This window comes from Ictidomys tridecemlineatus, chromosome 1, assembly GCF_052094955.1.
Source record: "Ictidomys tridecemlineatus isolate mIctTri1 chromosome 1, mIctTri1.hap1, whole genome shotgun sequence".
In the NCBI taxonomy this organism is placed as follows: Eukaryota; Metazoa; Chordata; class Mammalia; order Rodentia; family Sciuridae; genus Ictidomys; species Ictidomys tridecemlineatus.
Window position 1 is genome coordinate 201,907,316 of NC_135477.1, and position 16,705 is coordinate 201,924,020.

The following is a 16,705-nucleotide window of genomic DNA, read 5'->3' on the forward strand; positions in this document are numbered from 1 at the left end:
GACCAGGAGACGAAGGGTTGAGGAGCAGGCATGGGTCCCCCAGAGCCCAGGCCCCACTGAATGTCCCCTGGTGCTGACCCAGGATTCCGCCCCCTGTTTCCTGCTGCCTGTCTTTATCAAATATCAATCTGGATTCTCTAACTGTGGGATTGCTCTCGATAAGTTCACGTGAAAGTTTTCAAGACCATTTTTGTACCTGTCGAGAACAGCAGGCCTGTATGCTGGATGGGGGACAGTCTTGGGCGGCAATTCTGCACCTCCTCATCCTCCCATCCAGCAGCTGAAGGACCTGGCCTTGCACCCCCCACCCCTTATTGTTTTGCTGCTCCCAACCCCTTTCCCCACCCGGTCAGAACCTCAGATGCTTCCAGAAGGAAGTGACTGGAGTAAATTCACAGTGAAGATATTGACTGATGCAGTTTAATTGGTGATCTCTCTCCAAAGAGACCAGGATTAAAAGGTCTCTCCCAGGGCCTACCGCAGGCCCCTTCTCCGTGGTGACACATCCCACATCCCATAATAGTTGTTGAATATAGATGTCAATGATATGTGACCCAATATGACTGAAGAAGACACTGATGGAGGATTCTATAAAGCTTTTACACACACACACACACACACACACAAAATATAGGGAACAAATAAAAATATTGTCTTCATTTTCTGCTTCAGAATGTAAATAGATGAGAATGTGATGTGAGGAGCTTTGACAGCCATCTTGTGACCGTGAAGAGAGAAGACAAATACACAGGATCAACCAATAAACCATGGGTGTAGTAGAAGTACGTGAAGAGCTCGGGTCCTTGGGACCTGGGAGACCAATGAACCAAATCAGAAACTGTCCAGCCTTCTTGACATGTAAAATAATTATCTTTCTTGTTGAAAACCTTCCAGTTGAATATTCTGTTATCATCAAAAGGCAGCATCTGGGGTTTCACAAAGGAGCTGAGATTTGAAGTGTGAAATTTCAAAATCTTTAAGACAGGTGGAGAAGATAGACAAGGTTTAGATGAACTTCCCCAAGATCCTATAAGTGCAAAACCCAGAGTATTGCCTGCTAGGCACATTGAGTTGTCTTTCCAGGATGGGAAGGTGGACAGTTCAAATGAAAGGCCACCAGAAGCAGACGTGACCACAGGTGAGCAAAAATGAATGGCTGATTTCTTCCCCTCCCTGCGGCAGGAGAATTTGCTCTAGGTCACCATGGGCTGGATGTTCATATGGAGAAAATACCAGAAATGTCAGCACCTCATTCTCAACTTGGGAAATGGCCCTGTGAAAGCTCCAAGCTTCCTTCACTAAGTGTAAGTACAAATAACTGTTTTCCAGCTATGAGACATCCCTCCTTCCCTGACAACTCTGCCAACATCAGCGTCCAGACCATTCCCGTGTTATACCCATAGCCCTGCTTAGTGGCCACTCACCCAGGGGAGCAATGCACTGTGACGACTCTGCCCCAGACGGCTTCACTGCGTGCCCAGCGCAGGGATCGAATTCAACCATCTCGCTCCATGACAGACGGAGAGCACATTATTTGGACCATCAAATGGTCCAGATTTTATGTCCCTCTTTGATTTAACAGAGTAGATGGAAAGGACGGGCATGGCCGACCCCAGGTATTGCTCATTGGAGCAGCTGACAGCCACCCCCACACTGCTTCCCATGTGAGTGTCTCCCCTAGTCACAGGGAATTAAAATGGCACTCTGGCTTCCTCCCAGAGATGACCCAGGCCACTGCCACTAGGCACTCGGCAGGACAAAGCTCTGCTTGCTGGGGGAAAGCTTAAGAACCAGCCACCTCATTTCTCAGATGAAGTTCTAATCTCTTCTTCACTCGCTCTTGAGAATGCGCTCCCCAGCTCTTCCTCCTACAGCTTGTGGCCATCTGACACCGCTGCTGGGGAGAGACTCCTGAGCGTGGGAGGGTTTCAGGACCTGCCTGGGCATCTCAGCTCCCTTCTCCCACCCAGTCCCTCTTCTCCTCCCTCCTCAGTGGGGGGGCAGATGTGAGGGTTTTTGCATCAATTTTCCTACTTGCACAGAAGGGTCTCGGCACTTCAGCTTTGAGGTTTGAATCAATTTTAACATTTAAAATGGCTCCAGCCCCTCCTCCAGCCAGTGTTTTGCAGGTGACATAAAGAGATGCTGAGTCGCCTGTCTCTGAACCCCACAGCACGGCAGCCCAATCCTCCATGTCCCGGTCATAGCCAGAGGTCATCGCCTTTGGATCAGTGGAGACAGCAGCGCCTGGGGACCAGAGGGCTGCAGTGCTGGTCACGGGTCTCCACAAGCCCATGGGAGAAATGGTCCAGGCACACCTGCGTGACCCCTGCATCATCAAGCAAGTGCCAGCTGCAGCGTTACCTTCCCTAGGGACTCCAGAACAGGCCAAGAAGATGGGGGAGGAGGGGTATAAACATGCTAAGCAGGAGCTGGCTCCCCCCACCTCCGACCTCCAAGGGACCCTGCTCCTGTGACTGCTCAGTTGCAGGGACACATGATAAAGTAGGAGCAACCTCAGCTGGGGACAGTAGGGGCCAGAGAGGACACACATGACAATCAAAGCCTCTCTCCTGTGGCCCCCTTCCAGGGTATCCTCATGGGGCTGTTTCTCCCTGACCTGCTGGCCTAGATTAGCGCAGTCCCTGGTCTGTTCCCACTCACAGGCGAGATTCCAGGAGGAGCCGAAGTCAGCCCACCACAAAACTGCAGATCACAGTTGACAACTGGGCATAAACCAAAATCAGAGAACTTTAGAGAAGATATCATATCCTTCTCCACCACCCTGTGCCTGCAGGGCTCCACCAGCAGCTTTCTGAGGAGTCTCAGCCTCCCCCTAGGTCACCTCAGGAACACCTGGACATGCCCCACCTCCTGCTCCTTCCATGCTGCTCACCCCCATCCATCTGGGGTCAGCACATAGAGGCCACCCAGGGCTACACACTGAACCAGAGGCCCAGGGAGGAAGATTCTGACCTGGTGCAATGAGTGTGGTCAGAAGGGACGCAGGAGAGGGACCTGGGAGCCCGGCCCCTTCCTCTCAGCACAGACAGCTCAACGTGTGCTTCCCCCTGGCAGCCTCTCCAGGAAGACACGAGGGTCTAGCTACTGCCCACTGTGTCTCCCACACGCTGCTGTGACTAATGGACCCAAGACAAGGTGTGAGGGACACTCAGTGTAGCACCTGGCACTCAAGCTAGGACAAGACAGCAAGGTCTGGGGCAGTGGGGATAAGCATCCAGGCCCAGGCTCCAAAGTAAAAGGCGTGTCAAAAACTCATTCATCTAGATAAACAATACCATTATATAGTATTATAAAAATCAAATTGAATTAACAATTGTCTTGGAAGAACAAAATCTCAAAAATCTAGGCAAGGGCAGAATGTGACCCTGTGCTTGGTCTTACCCTAAGCCTGGCTCTGCTTGGCGTGTACACACCCAGACACACACCCATCTGAATGACCGTGACCAGCTAGGGAGGGACCTTCTCGAGCATCACTAAGAGTAGCATTCTTCTCCTGAAGAGCAGAATGAACTTTCCATTAAGACAAACAATGGGGCTTACACTGCTCATTAGCCTGCATATTATTCCATTATCAGTTCATGATTAGAACTACCTGTTGGCCTAGTTATCAGGTCTACCATCAACAATAGCCTTCTTGCAGTGCTTTCACATCCCCCTGGTGGGAAAGAGGCAGCAGCACAGGTGGGAGAATCTCTGAGGGGATCTAGGAGAGGTAGAACCTGGCAGCATCAAAGAGGTTGCTGATTCGTGACTGAAGACAGGAGAGGGCTTGCATTTGTACAGAGGAAGTTATGCACAATATTGCATTCGTGGTCTCTGGGTATCTTGTGGCTAAGAATTTCAATATGGTTAAAAATACACTTGCGTATGTTTGCAACTCACCAGCATTCATTGTCGCTCTGTTGCAGACGGGGTCACCCATTTGTCTTCTGATGATGAGCATATGGGATTTGGGTGGCTGCAGGCTGAAGTGATGTGTTTTTGATCAACACTGGAGATGAGCTTAATACGGGAAGTTAAAAGGAAGTAGAGAAGAGTGTGGGTATTAATAGCCTCAAGTGTAGTGCCCTTTGTACATTTGCATTTAGTAAAATACATGTCCACACAGTGATATGGTTGGATGGCATGATTTTGCATCATTGGAGAATGCTTTTAAAGATTTTAAGTATTTATTTGTGGTGGAGGAAAAAAAATAAGAAGCTGAAAGAGGCATAGCTGTGTTCATAAGCAGCATGAACCACACTTGCTGTTTAAAATCCTCATTTTCCACTCCATAGGTAAAAAGACAAACTCTGAATTTTCTACCTTAAATCCTAAATTCACTTTTCAAAACATGGTGTTACTGTTTTGAACAGAGAATTTTGGACTTAAGATGTGCATGCAGGGTTCGCAAAGATGAGAGAGCAGTCAACTCTACCTTTAAAAGCTCACCAGTGAAAGGAGGCAAATTAAACTCAGTCACAAATCTAATACAGGACTGGGACATATGATCTAAGCCACACAGAGTGCCAGAGGAAATAAGCAAGTGCCCAGATTTTGTGAAAAATGGTGGTATTTGAGACAATGGTTAAGGAATAGAGGTGATTATCAGAAAAGCTACTCTTGGAAATGAATGTGATTTAGAGAAAAAGAGCAGTTAGTAATGTTGGGAGTCGCCCCAGCTTCAAAGACTAACTTCCCCATCTCCTGAGAAGAGCTATCCAATGGTGAACCCTACTGGCTCACATGATCCTTACCCACCAATCAGACTAGCCCTTCTGACTCACATGATCCTTACCCACCAATCAGAAAGCACCCCTTGCCAACTGTCAAACCATTAAACTGTTAAACTGACATTATAGTCAAACCACCCCCAGCTCTAGAAATAAGCAGAGCTGTTCCTCAAAAAATGGGCATTTTCTCCGACGACAAGACTTGTTTGTTCTTTTAACTATGGTATCTTCTTTCACTGAGAAAATTATGACAAGATGAAGATGGTGATGGTGATGATGGTATTGGGGATAATGAAGGTGTAAAGGTCAGGTGAGTGTCGGAGGAAGAGATCACCAAGAGACTGTCTCATAAAACAGCAAAGGGTTTATTAGGGGTCCAGCATGCTGGGGCTCAGAGCTCACTTGAATAGAGCAAAGAGAGAGAGCCCTGAGAACAGCTTAAGCAGAGATTATATACTTTTGTTGGAGAGGGCAGGGAGGAAAGTTCATTGATGTGTCAGGGTGAGTGGGCGGTTTGCCTGCAACCGAGTGAAGGAGTGCATTCTTCAGTTTGGCAGTTGGGGATAGCACATTCTGGGAACAAGATTAGCAAACAGTTCTCAAGATTTCAACAGTGTTTTGTTAAGCATACAGAAAAACGGAGTGACAAGTATCTATTTTATTAACCTTTCATTCCCCACTTCTTCTTCTGGCTACTTTAATCATAAAAGTGATCATTGGGGGGTGTCACATTCTATGTCTGCTAGTAGGGTATATTGTTGTCTGATTACCATAAGTTTGACTTGTCCAATTTGGGCTTGGAGAAAGGAAACTACACGGTTGAGCAAACAGGGTCCTATAGTTAGCAACAATATAAGGATCATTAAAGGACCGGCCAGGGCTGATAAAAGCGTAGTTAACCAGGAGGACTGTGTGAACCAAGACTCATACCACCCTTTTTGGGTCTCTCTCTTGTGCTGACGCTCTTCAAGGCATCTTCTTAATTTACTCATAGATTCTTTTACAACTCCAGTATGGTAGGCATGAAAACAACATTTTTCCCTCAATGCAGCACAAAGGCCCTCTTCTGTCATGAAGAGGAGGTTCAACCCTCGCCTGTTCTGTAAAACAACTTCAGAGAGAGAGGTTAAAGATTCCTGCAAAGCTGTGATGGAGGTTTCTAATATTTTTAAGCTTTGGTCCATTGCTGTTTCTAATTGGGTCATTTGTTGTGTCCCATGGACTAGGGCAGTTGTTCTTGTGCCCACCCCTGCAGCAACTCCTATTCCTAATAGCATGGCTAAAGTGAGGGATACAGGTTCCCGGCGGAACCGGGTTGTATGCCCCCCTATTTGATCTTCAAATGAACCTGTGTCATGATAGAGCACTCTGGGAAACATCTGCACCATTACATAATTAATTACATCTGTTGACCATTTTATGAAAACATAAATAATGTTTAAGTATATAGAATTATACTGTTTTAGGGACGGACAAGGCAAGGCACCTAAGATAGTACCCAAGACAGGGAAACAGTCCTATTTAGTTGCAACCGGATTCAGAGGGCATTGCTTCTGTTGTAATCAATTAATCCCCTGAACCCCAAGTTTAGGTAGTTTCAGAATTTTGTACCCAACATGTAAGGGAAGAAGCTCAGAAGTTTACAGTCTGCAGAAGTTTATAAAAAGCAGTTTTTGTTTCTGTTCTTTTATTTTTCTGTTCTGTGCAAGTTAACTTTTCAAGGACACCTGGGAGGAGGAGAGCTTTTTTTTTTTCCTTCTTTTTTTTTCTGCCAGCTGTTACCATGGAGCCCAGTTGGTAACTTCTTTATCTTAGAAATGCAGCCATCTCTGTGGAGCCCCAGCTCAAGGCTAGAGACCTTGTTCACATATTTTGTGAAAAATTAGTAAGGGGGTGTCTAGCTTAGGAGTGCTGATTTTTCCAGCCAGAGGTCAAGTAGAACAGGGCAACATGAAAAGAGGAAGTTTATCTATACTGAATTCCTTTATAGGGACTCTTTTGCTGAAAGTCCTAAAGTTAGCCATGGTGAAGACTTCTGAAGAAGGTCAGTTAAGACGTTTTTGTGGGCCTGGTACAGAGGGGGAAGATGGGAGTGAGTATCCCAAAAAGCCTGTGAGGGACTTTAAATTTTTAGTAACCTGTTTTCAGTAATGACAAAGCAACTTTAAAGGCTATTTTCATTACATCTTGGATAGGGGTCTGAGGGCTCTCCTAAGCTGGTTTGAGCTTTGGGTTAGCTGGTAAGAGGACCTGGTGGGACCCAGTGCGGGCACTGACAGGAGAAGAGAGGAGTGAGTGGGTGGAGGGGTACCTCAGTACTTGCTACCTCAGCAAGGGGGCAATGGTCTGAGAACCGGTGGAGGTTTGGGTTCCATTAGGCAGTCCCTGTATGCTCATATCCCCATGACTTACAGAAGAAGTCGGATTTTCTCCCACACAGCCGTGACTGTTTGTGGCTTTGATAGTCTGCCGGGCAAACATAGTAATCTAGGTTAGCCAACCTGCATCTGGCTTGCGTGTCTCTATATCCATAATGTTTGTTTCCACTAACTATGGTATGGAAGGGATTTAATGGAACTTTAGTAGGATCCTCTTCATCAGGGATATCCCAATAGGAAAGACCCATAGCCAGCTGACAAATGTCTGGGTGGAGAGATGGCCACCAGGTCCCTAAGGGGGTGTATGCGAGATAGACCATACTTCCTGTCCAGTAGGATTTGTGATCAGCCATCACTGCTGAAAGGGCTGATGAGGGTTAGAACTACTGGTGGTCAAGGGGAGAGTCCATGGCCCTATCCACATGGCGAATACACAATTTGAGAGGGTTACCAGTCTTTTCCAATTTCCAGCCAGAGTCTGGACAGGGCGCAGGCTTGAGATGAGAGGCATGGATCCAGGAAGTGATTCCTTCTACCTTTACCGCTGTAGGTGTTATAAGTAGCACCTGGTATAGTCCTTTCCAGCGGGGTTCTAGGGATGACACCTGGTGTCGTTTTACGTAGACAAAGTCTCCCACTTGATATCGGTGTGGAGTCCCTTCGTCCCCAGGTTGGTAGGCAGTGGCCAGCTGTTTTTACAGGTATCACTGAGTTCTTTCAAGAGCTTTAAGTCTATCAAGCAAGGGGGTGTGAAAGGAATCATTAGGTCTTAGAGTTGGGGTTAGGTCCCTTACTAGAGGAGGGGCACCATAGAGAATTTCATAGGGGGTGAGGTTACACAAAGAAACAGAGGGAGTATTTCTTGCACGAAACAGTGCATAAGGCAAGAGCATAGTCCAATCTTTTATGCAGGTCTCTAAGCTTAATTTCGTTAAGGTCTCTTTAATGGTTCTATTTATTCTTTTTATTTTTCCTGAGCTCTGGGGTCTATAAGCATAATGTAACTTCTAATTAATCCCCAGGGTACTGGCTAACCCCTGACTTACCTGGGCCATGAACGCCTGTCCATTATCAGACCCTATTACCTTAGGTAGGCCGTATCTTGGATAAATATCTTCCAGGATCTTTTTGACCACCATTTGCGCCATTTCTTTTTTTGTGGGGAAGGCCTCAATCCATCCTAAAAATGTATCTACAAAGATTAGGAGATATTTAAGTCCATACCTTGTTGGCTTAATTTCAGTAAAGTCCACTTTCCAAAATTGTCCTGGTCTGGTTCCTCGATGACGCCTTCCTGCAGGAAGCTTGGAAGGGTAAGCATTAACCAATTGGCAGACCCGGCAGGCTTTTGTTACCCATTCAGCTATTTCCTTTTGCTGTGAGCCCGTTAGTGGAAAACTCTGTTTTTGATCCTTCAGGAATGCCTGCAATTTCTTGAAACAAGGTGAGTGAGTTGATGTACATTTTTAACGTAGTGTAGGGCTTTCTGAAATTGCAGGCTGGGCTCAGTGTAGTCGAGGAGTTCAGTGTCAGTGTCCTTAGATGTTAAGTTGTCGGGGTGTTCCGATGTAGTTAAATCTCCTGACTTATGTTCCCCCAGTGTGGAAAGTGTTAACATGGTTACTCTGTTTAGGGCTGTCAATTTAGCCTTTTTATCTGCCCTCCTGTTCTCGACCACTACGGGATCATTTCCTTTCTGGTGTCCTGGACAGTGCACTATAGCTAGTTCCCTAGAGCTTTGCACTGCTGAGAGGAGGCGGAGGATCTCATCTCTATTTTTTATTTCTTTTTTCGCCGAGGTTAATAGTCCCCTTTGCTGGTAGATAGCCCCGTGTATATGAGCCGTAGCGAAGGCATAATGGCTATCTGTGTATATGGTGGCCTTTTTGCCTGCCGCTAGCTCTAATGCCTTCGTGAGGGCGATCAGTTCTGCCTTTTGAGCCGATGTTCCCTCCGTGAGGCTAGAGCACCAGATGACTTTAGTTCTGCTAACTATTGCTGCCCCAGCCCACTGCTTACAGTCTTGGAGGAAGCTGCTTCTATCAGTGAACCATATGACCTCAGGGTGGGGCAGTGGCTGATCCTTTAAATCCCGTCATATACTGGTTTCTTCTGCCAGTATATGTTGACAGTCATGAGTGACAAGTCCTGATGATTGTTCAGGTAGTAGTGTAGCCGGGTTAAGCGGGCCGGGGGTTCCAGCGTTATTCTGTCCTTGTCAAGCAACAGGCTCTGATAGTGTGTTATTCTAGAGTTTGATAGCCATCTGTCTGGTGGCTGGCAGATGATGCTCTCTAGGGCATGGGGGGCTATAATGGTTAGCTTCTGCCCCAGCATTAACTTATTATCATCCTTGATTAGTAGGGCCGCCTCTGCTATAGCTTTTAGGCAGTGGGGCCATTAACCAGCCACTGGGTCCAGCTTTTTAGACAAGTAGGCTATAGGCCTTTTCTAGGGTCCTAGAGTCTGAGTGAGCACTCCTTGTGCTATTCCTTTTTTTTCCTCAATGTAGAAAGTAAAGGGATTTTTTTTTTTTACATCTGGGAGTGCTAAGGCCAGAGCAGATAGCAGCGCCCTTTTGATGTTATCAAAAGTTTGCTGGTGCTCAGGGGTCCATTGGAATTGGGCATCTCCCTTTAACAAAGGGTATAAAGGAGCAGCTAAGGATGCAAACCCAGATATCCATAACCTGCAAAAGCCAGCAGTCCCAAGAAACTCTCTGAGTTGCTTCCTGTTAGATGGGGGTGGTATCTGCACAATGGTTTTTTTTCTGGGCTCATTGAACCATCGTTTATAGCCCTTAAAAGAATAGCCCAGGAAGATTACTTCTTGCTGGCAAATTTGGGCCTTTTTGGCAGAAGCTCTATACCCGAGTTGAGCAAGCTCGGATAGTAGTGCTTGGGTCCCAGACTCACAGTTTTCCTTGGTGTCTTCTCCCAGTAGCAGGTCATCCACATATTGAAGTAGGGTGACCTCGGGGTGCGTAGTTCTGAAGTTGTGGAGATCTCTGTGAAGGGCTTCATCAAAGAGAGTGGGGGGAGTTTTTGAACCCCTGTGGGAGTCTGGTTCAAGTTAGTTGACCAGACATTCCGGTTTTTGGGTCTACCCACTTGAAAGCAAACAGCAACTGACTATCTTTATGCAGAGTCAAGCAAAAGAAAGCATCTTTTAAGTCCAGAACAGTATACCATTTTCACTCAGGGTTCAGGGTGCTAAGCAGATTGTACAGATTATGTACTGTGGGGTGAATGTCCTGCACTCTGTTGTTGATCTTTCTTAGGTCTTGTATGGGGTGATAGTTCCCGGTTCCTGACTTTTTTACTGGTAGCAGGGGAGTGTTCCAGGCCGATTGACAGGGCCTTAGGACCCCTAAGGCCAGATATTTCCGAATATGGGGCTTTATCTCATCTTTATCTTCTTTGCTCTGAGGATATTGTTTGACATTAATTGGGGAGGCTGAGGTTTTTAACTCCATTGTTATTGGAGGTTGATTTATGGCTAGACCTAACACAGCAGTTTCTGCCCAGGCATCTGGGTAATCTGTTATCCATTTCTGGGATAGCTTGCCTGTTTTATTCGTCTTGGGGGGTGTGAAGAGTTGATGTTCATCTTCTACTGACATAGTTAAAGCCATGACTATAGGAGTTTTTACTGAAGGATTTAGAAATTCCATTTGGGGGCCTTCAGGGTTAAAAGTTATTTCGGTCTGGAGCTTGGTGAGCAGATTTCTGCCCATCAATGGGGCCGGGCATTCTGGGATTACTAGTAAGGAGCCATGGATTTTTTTTTCCCCAGGTCCATGATTTTCTTATTTGTACAAGCCCGATATTTACTGCTGTTAGCCCATTGAATTAGAAACCTTTTATTTGATAGAGGGCCCAATGGGGCCTTAAGTGCTGAGTATATTTCCCCTGTATCCACTTCAAAGTTTACTGAGGTCCCCTCCACTTCAAAAGTTACCCTGAGTTTGGGGAGGGGATCTGAGCCCTGACTTTCCTAGTTATCCTCCAGAGTCAGAATGGCTGACTGGTGTCGCTGTCATTTTCTAGGGCACTCTTTGCCTCAGTGTCCTTTTTCTTTACAGTAGACACATTGATAGGCCAAAGGTGGCTTCTGGCATGGGCCCAGGTATCCCTTTCTGTCTCCCTGTCTCTTAATTTCTGGCCTATTTGTTGTTGTGACCAGGACCTTAGTCAATGCCTTAGTCTGTCTTTTGCTTCTTTCATCCTCCCTCCTTTGTTCCCTGCTTTGACTCCCTTGGTGGTGCACTGTAACTTCATGCACATAGCCCTGACATTGTGCTTGGTGGCATGCGTCCTGTAGAGAGCATCGCAAGCTTCAGAGGAAGTGCTGAGGGTCTTTGCAAATGTTGCATGTTTTGCATTCAGGGCTTGGTCACTGAGAGCTTTGGTTCCAGGTGGGTTCCCGGGACCCATCCCCAGGGACACCAAGGAGGGACTGTGACAGGAATACCATTGCTGTGGCCAACCCCAGCAAACATTGCCCAGCCAGACCTGCAGCCACTGGTCAGGTGAGCTTGACTGTTGCCAGTGGGAATGTTGACACAATGTTTAGGAGTTTCCAGATTTGCCAAGAAGCATATGTAGAATCTCTTAGTTTTTTTTTTTCAATGTGGGTAAATAATTAAGCATTTTAAAGGCAAACAAAGCACATCTGAGGCTTTATTAGGCCCCAAGAGCCAATACTTTTTAACTGCAAGCCTGAGGCACCCTGATCACATGATTCCGGTCTCTCTGGAAAGACAAAAGTGGTTGTATTTTGTTTAAATATAAAGAGCATTGTGAAACAGATCTTGGCCTCATTAGCATCATGTTCTGATCCTCACTAAAACTTCTTCCAGTTCCCCCGACTCTGCTAGAAGTAGGAAATGACGCCTCAATGACTATTTTTAAGCAGTCCAACTAGGCAGCAAGAGAGAGACAAGAAGAAAGAACTTGAGCAGCAAGAAGTGCTGAGATCGGCTAGTGATGTCTGCCATGGGCACATGCAGCTGAGTGGTAACACATATTTTTCATCTCTACCATCTGGAGTCTAGATTCCAGTCTATATGTCAAAGTTTCTGCAGACCCTGCTCATACTTACAGCCTTATTCACAGCCTCCTCCTTTTCCCCAATAGGCCTTTTACACAAGACCCCCTTCTCTGAGTAAATCTGCAAGGAGGCACCTCTTGCACATCATGTTCTTGCATCTCCAATCTCTCCACGAGTCCCACTGCCTGACCTGCCATCCTTGCTCTCATCTGGCTAGTGAACTCTTACTAAATCCAACATCCATCTCCAACATCACCTCCTCTGTGTTTTTTCCTGAATCTCAGACTTCAATTCTTTTATGTTCCTTTAGACTTTGTATCCACATTTATGGGAAAGATTTTCAAACTGTCTTGCCTCCCCTGATACCATAGGAGCCATTTCAGGTCACAGATTATGCCTTACCCATGAGTGCCTCCCCCAGAATGTGTTCAGGAGCAGATCTTGTGTTGGATGAATGAATGTATGGTGAACAGAGCCCTTGACTTTTACTACACAGAAATTAAATCAGCTGCATCTCTTGGGTCACATTTCCCCAAGCATCAGTTACTCCTGTGAAACTTTCACTGTTTCTGTCATGTCCATGTTTCAAAAATGACTTAAGATTTTTCTAGGAGTCACTAAAAAGAACACAGCCTGGCAAGGTACTTTAAAATCAGAAAATCAAAAACCATCTTGATGATTTGTCTGATCTGACCTCTCCATCCTTCTAGCCCCCAGGTAATGTTCCCTTGCTAAATCTTTCTATTCCCAGGCATGGCTGACCACGCAGCTATCACTCCAACAACAATCCCTGCTCTCACTGGCTTCTTGTCATTCTTGCATTATTTTCCAATGCACCTTCAACTAAATTTACAAGTGTTTATATGATTTTTTTAAAAGTTTGTTCTCTACAACCAGAAACTGGTCTACAAATCTTGAGGCACCCGGGCTACCTTTGAGGAACTGTAATTTAAGAGATGTTCTTCCTGAAAACTTACGATGTGTTCATTTGTAAAGCTTTGTGGCACATCCCCTGAGAGAAGGCTGTTGACTTGAGAATTTCTGTCTTCCAGATCATCATACAGAGTCCCAGGAACACAGCAGTGCATCATGAAGGCCCTCAGATGGATGTCCTGGCACACATTGCTGTGACCTAAATCCCTGTCACTGACACTCCACCCCTGCAGGTCTACTAAAACCAGTCCATAGCCTGTAGAAGACTCCCTGTGTCCTTTACCATAGAATTAGATATTGATTTTCCTCTTTCTTACAGAGAAGTATAAGAGAAAATAAGAACAATCATTTTCAATGCACAGACGCTATGCCTAGTGCTCCCTGACACTAACATTGCTGCCACAGAGAAACCAGTTGCCGAACTAAATGCCGGGCCAGCAGGTGGGCTGGACACTTGAAGATCAGAAGAGGCCTAACAGCACACAAGGTAGTGTGTGCCTGGGAAGCCAGGGGCTGGTCCTCAGCCTGGACTTCACACACACAGATTCCAAGGGTCACCATGGACCACTTCCTTTACCCAGCAGAATACATGTCACAGTTGCAAAAGGCCCCCAAGGAAACACATCCAGGAAGGGCAGACATTCTGCAACTACATATACTTCCTCAGTCCCAACCCTGAGTTTACCCCTCAATCCCCAGACTGCTGCCAGGCACTGAGACCTCAGTGGCCTTGCTCATTTATATTTCCTTATCTCTATATAAGGAGTGTAATTAAGACAATATGAAAATGCTATCCTCCACACAAATTGTCACATTTCCTCCCATATAATTATGTCAGAGATTCCCAATCCTTGGCCACTCAAGCACTATATCCAAGATGGCGGCCAAATCCACATACCAGGGTTAATCTTAGTTAATGCATTTAAGAAGCTCTTTTAAATCAGCTTGACTCTTTTCTATTTGACAAAATGTTAATGTAGTTTATGAATGTGCACATTTTATATGATTGCTTCATAGTTTCCACATATAGATATATACATAATAGTTGATATATAGACTACATATTATATAGTTATATACACAGACATATCTGAATATATATAAACTATAGAGCAATTATAAAATACGTGAGTGTATATAAAATATATAAAATATATTAATATAAGATATGTGAATATATATGTAAATAATACCCAAGATTTACAATTAAGAAAGCCTATCTTGGAGCCTTCTAAATTAAATCTCACCTCACTTGAGAGAACATTGAACTATCTAATTTAACTATGAGAGATATGTTTGACACTGATGTTATTCATTTCCTCTCATCTTCAAATTCACACTTTATCACCTGCATTGAAAAGAATGAATATGGGTTCCTTTCAATGATTTTCCAATACTGAACTTTGTCAGTAGAGGGCACTAGAGAGCTAGGCATTCCACTCTCTGGTTCAGTTTCCTACCTGTAGACTCCAGGCCTCTGAGCTCAGCTCCTGAGCAGTCCACAGCTTCTCCAACACCCAACCACAACTTCTGCCACCCCAGTCTTGCAGGGCGCATGGTGGCCAGTAACATCTGGCAGCTGCAGCTTCTCCCACTAAACTCTTCGGGGTCTTTTGCAGTAGACTGCCCCTGATGGGACCTTCCCCAAGAGCAGGTTTCTGTGGCCCAAGGATGCAGGGTCCAAGCTCAGGGCAGTCTGTCTTCACCCTGGAGACACTGGCTGCACCTTGTATCTGCTGATCTGATATTCTGTGATGCTCTCCTTAGTAACTAACTCTCATTACTCCAATCCCCTGTTGCAGCTAATAATCTTGCTGAACTTTCCCTGTTTAAATTACTTTTCATGATTGTGCTCTTCTGATGGGACCCTGGCTCACCAACATAAACAATTAACTGTAAGCCTGGATGTGGAGGGATGCATACGTGGGGCCAGGTGCCTTCAGCCAGAGATGTCCAGTGTCCATCCAAGGGCTCAGAAGGCTCCCTGATGTTCCCACAGGAGTCTTCCCCTCTTGTGCACCCTCTGGGTGTCTGCAAGCCAACTGTAGATTCAGGGTAGTAATCAAGTGGCTCCAATCAGTCAGCACATCCCTCCTCCTGACCACGTGATCAGTCCAGAGACAGTCAGGAGGTGAAACATACGAAGCTGAGACTCGAAAGGACTGAGTTTAGCTGAGCCTCTGGGTACCGAGGAGCAGTTTAGGACAAGGCTGAAGGTGAGGAGTAGCAGGCCCCTCTTTGCAAGAAAACAAGCAAGAGGCTAAACCCCAGAGTACTCCTGCACACCACTCTCTGTGACTCTGTGGAAAGGTGGTCAGCACAGGTTGGTAGTCACCTTGCTGACTGGAGGACCTGGGCAAATATCTTCTGAGTCTTGTGGAGCAGGGGTGGGGGTGAGTGGAGCTCTGAGCACTGAAAGAAAAAGAGTGTCTCCTGCACCCCCGCCCCCCAGGAGGACATAGGAGAGCTGCCTGATGAGGAGGCTCCTGCCTGGGAGAATGGTGGATGTGCTCGGTCACAACAGAAATACCAAGTCAAGAGGGCAGCCCTGTACACACCCCGCAGTGCCCTGGCTGTGACCACAGCTACCAGGGGCAGGCAGCTGTTCCCCATGGGTCCAGCAGAGAGAGCTCTGAAGTTGCCTGTGGTCAGGCCAGAAAGCAAGCATGTGAGCTCTTGTCCAGGAGCCAGCTCCGGAGATGTCTCCGAGGGCATCAGGAAAGGGAGCTCCCTCTGCGTCCTTCTATGGGGGAGGACCGTGGGATGTCCCTGCTGACCTGTCCTGAGGCCTGCAGCAAACTGCATAAGTCCAAGGGAAGAAAAGAGCCACCTCTGCAAGGAAAGTGCCTAATACGAAGATTTAGTCCTAATGGAACCCACCTCGTTGCACTAGTTGGAGAATCTTCAGAGAACTCATTTAATAATTACATTTATTTTTTAAGCCATTTGACTGAAGTATTTTAATAACTTGCATCTGAAATTCATGTGTGCAATACCAACTCATTCTTTTGTAAAATAAACATGGAGCAAAAATAAAATAAAAAACAAAACACACATAGAAGAACATCTGTCTTAATTGATGCAGGTGCTATAATAAAATACTGTTAAATGAGTGGCTTATAAATAACAAAAATTCCTCACTCTTCTAGAAGCTGGGAAGTTGGAGATGAAGGTGCAGACAGATCGAGCATCTGGTGAGGCTGCTTCCTGGGTCCTACGTGAAGTGGTCATGCTGGTCACATGGTAAAAGGAAGTTCCATGGGGCCTTTTTGTAAAGGCACTAAGACATTTATGAGGGTTTCACCCTCATGAGCTAAGTCACCTCTGAAAGTTCCCACCTCTAAGACATTGGCTTTGATGGTTAGGTTTCAATATAAAGATACTGGAGAACAAAACATTAAGACCACAACATGTGTGCACACATAGACACACACCAAGAAGAAAAAAACACACCTTACCAATAACAACAAAGTCTACAAAATAACCCATGGAACTGGTCAGCATCTTTTATCTTCAAAGACATGAGGTTGTCCTCTATTTGGTAAAAAGGTCCACAACAACTTTACAAGATTACAAGGACTTCTCTTCAAACCTATTGATCAGGAA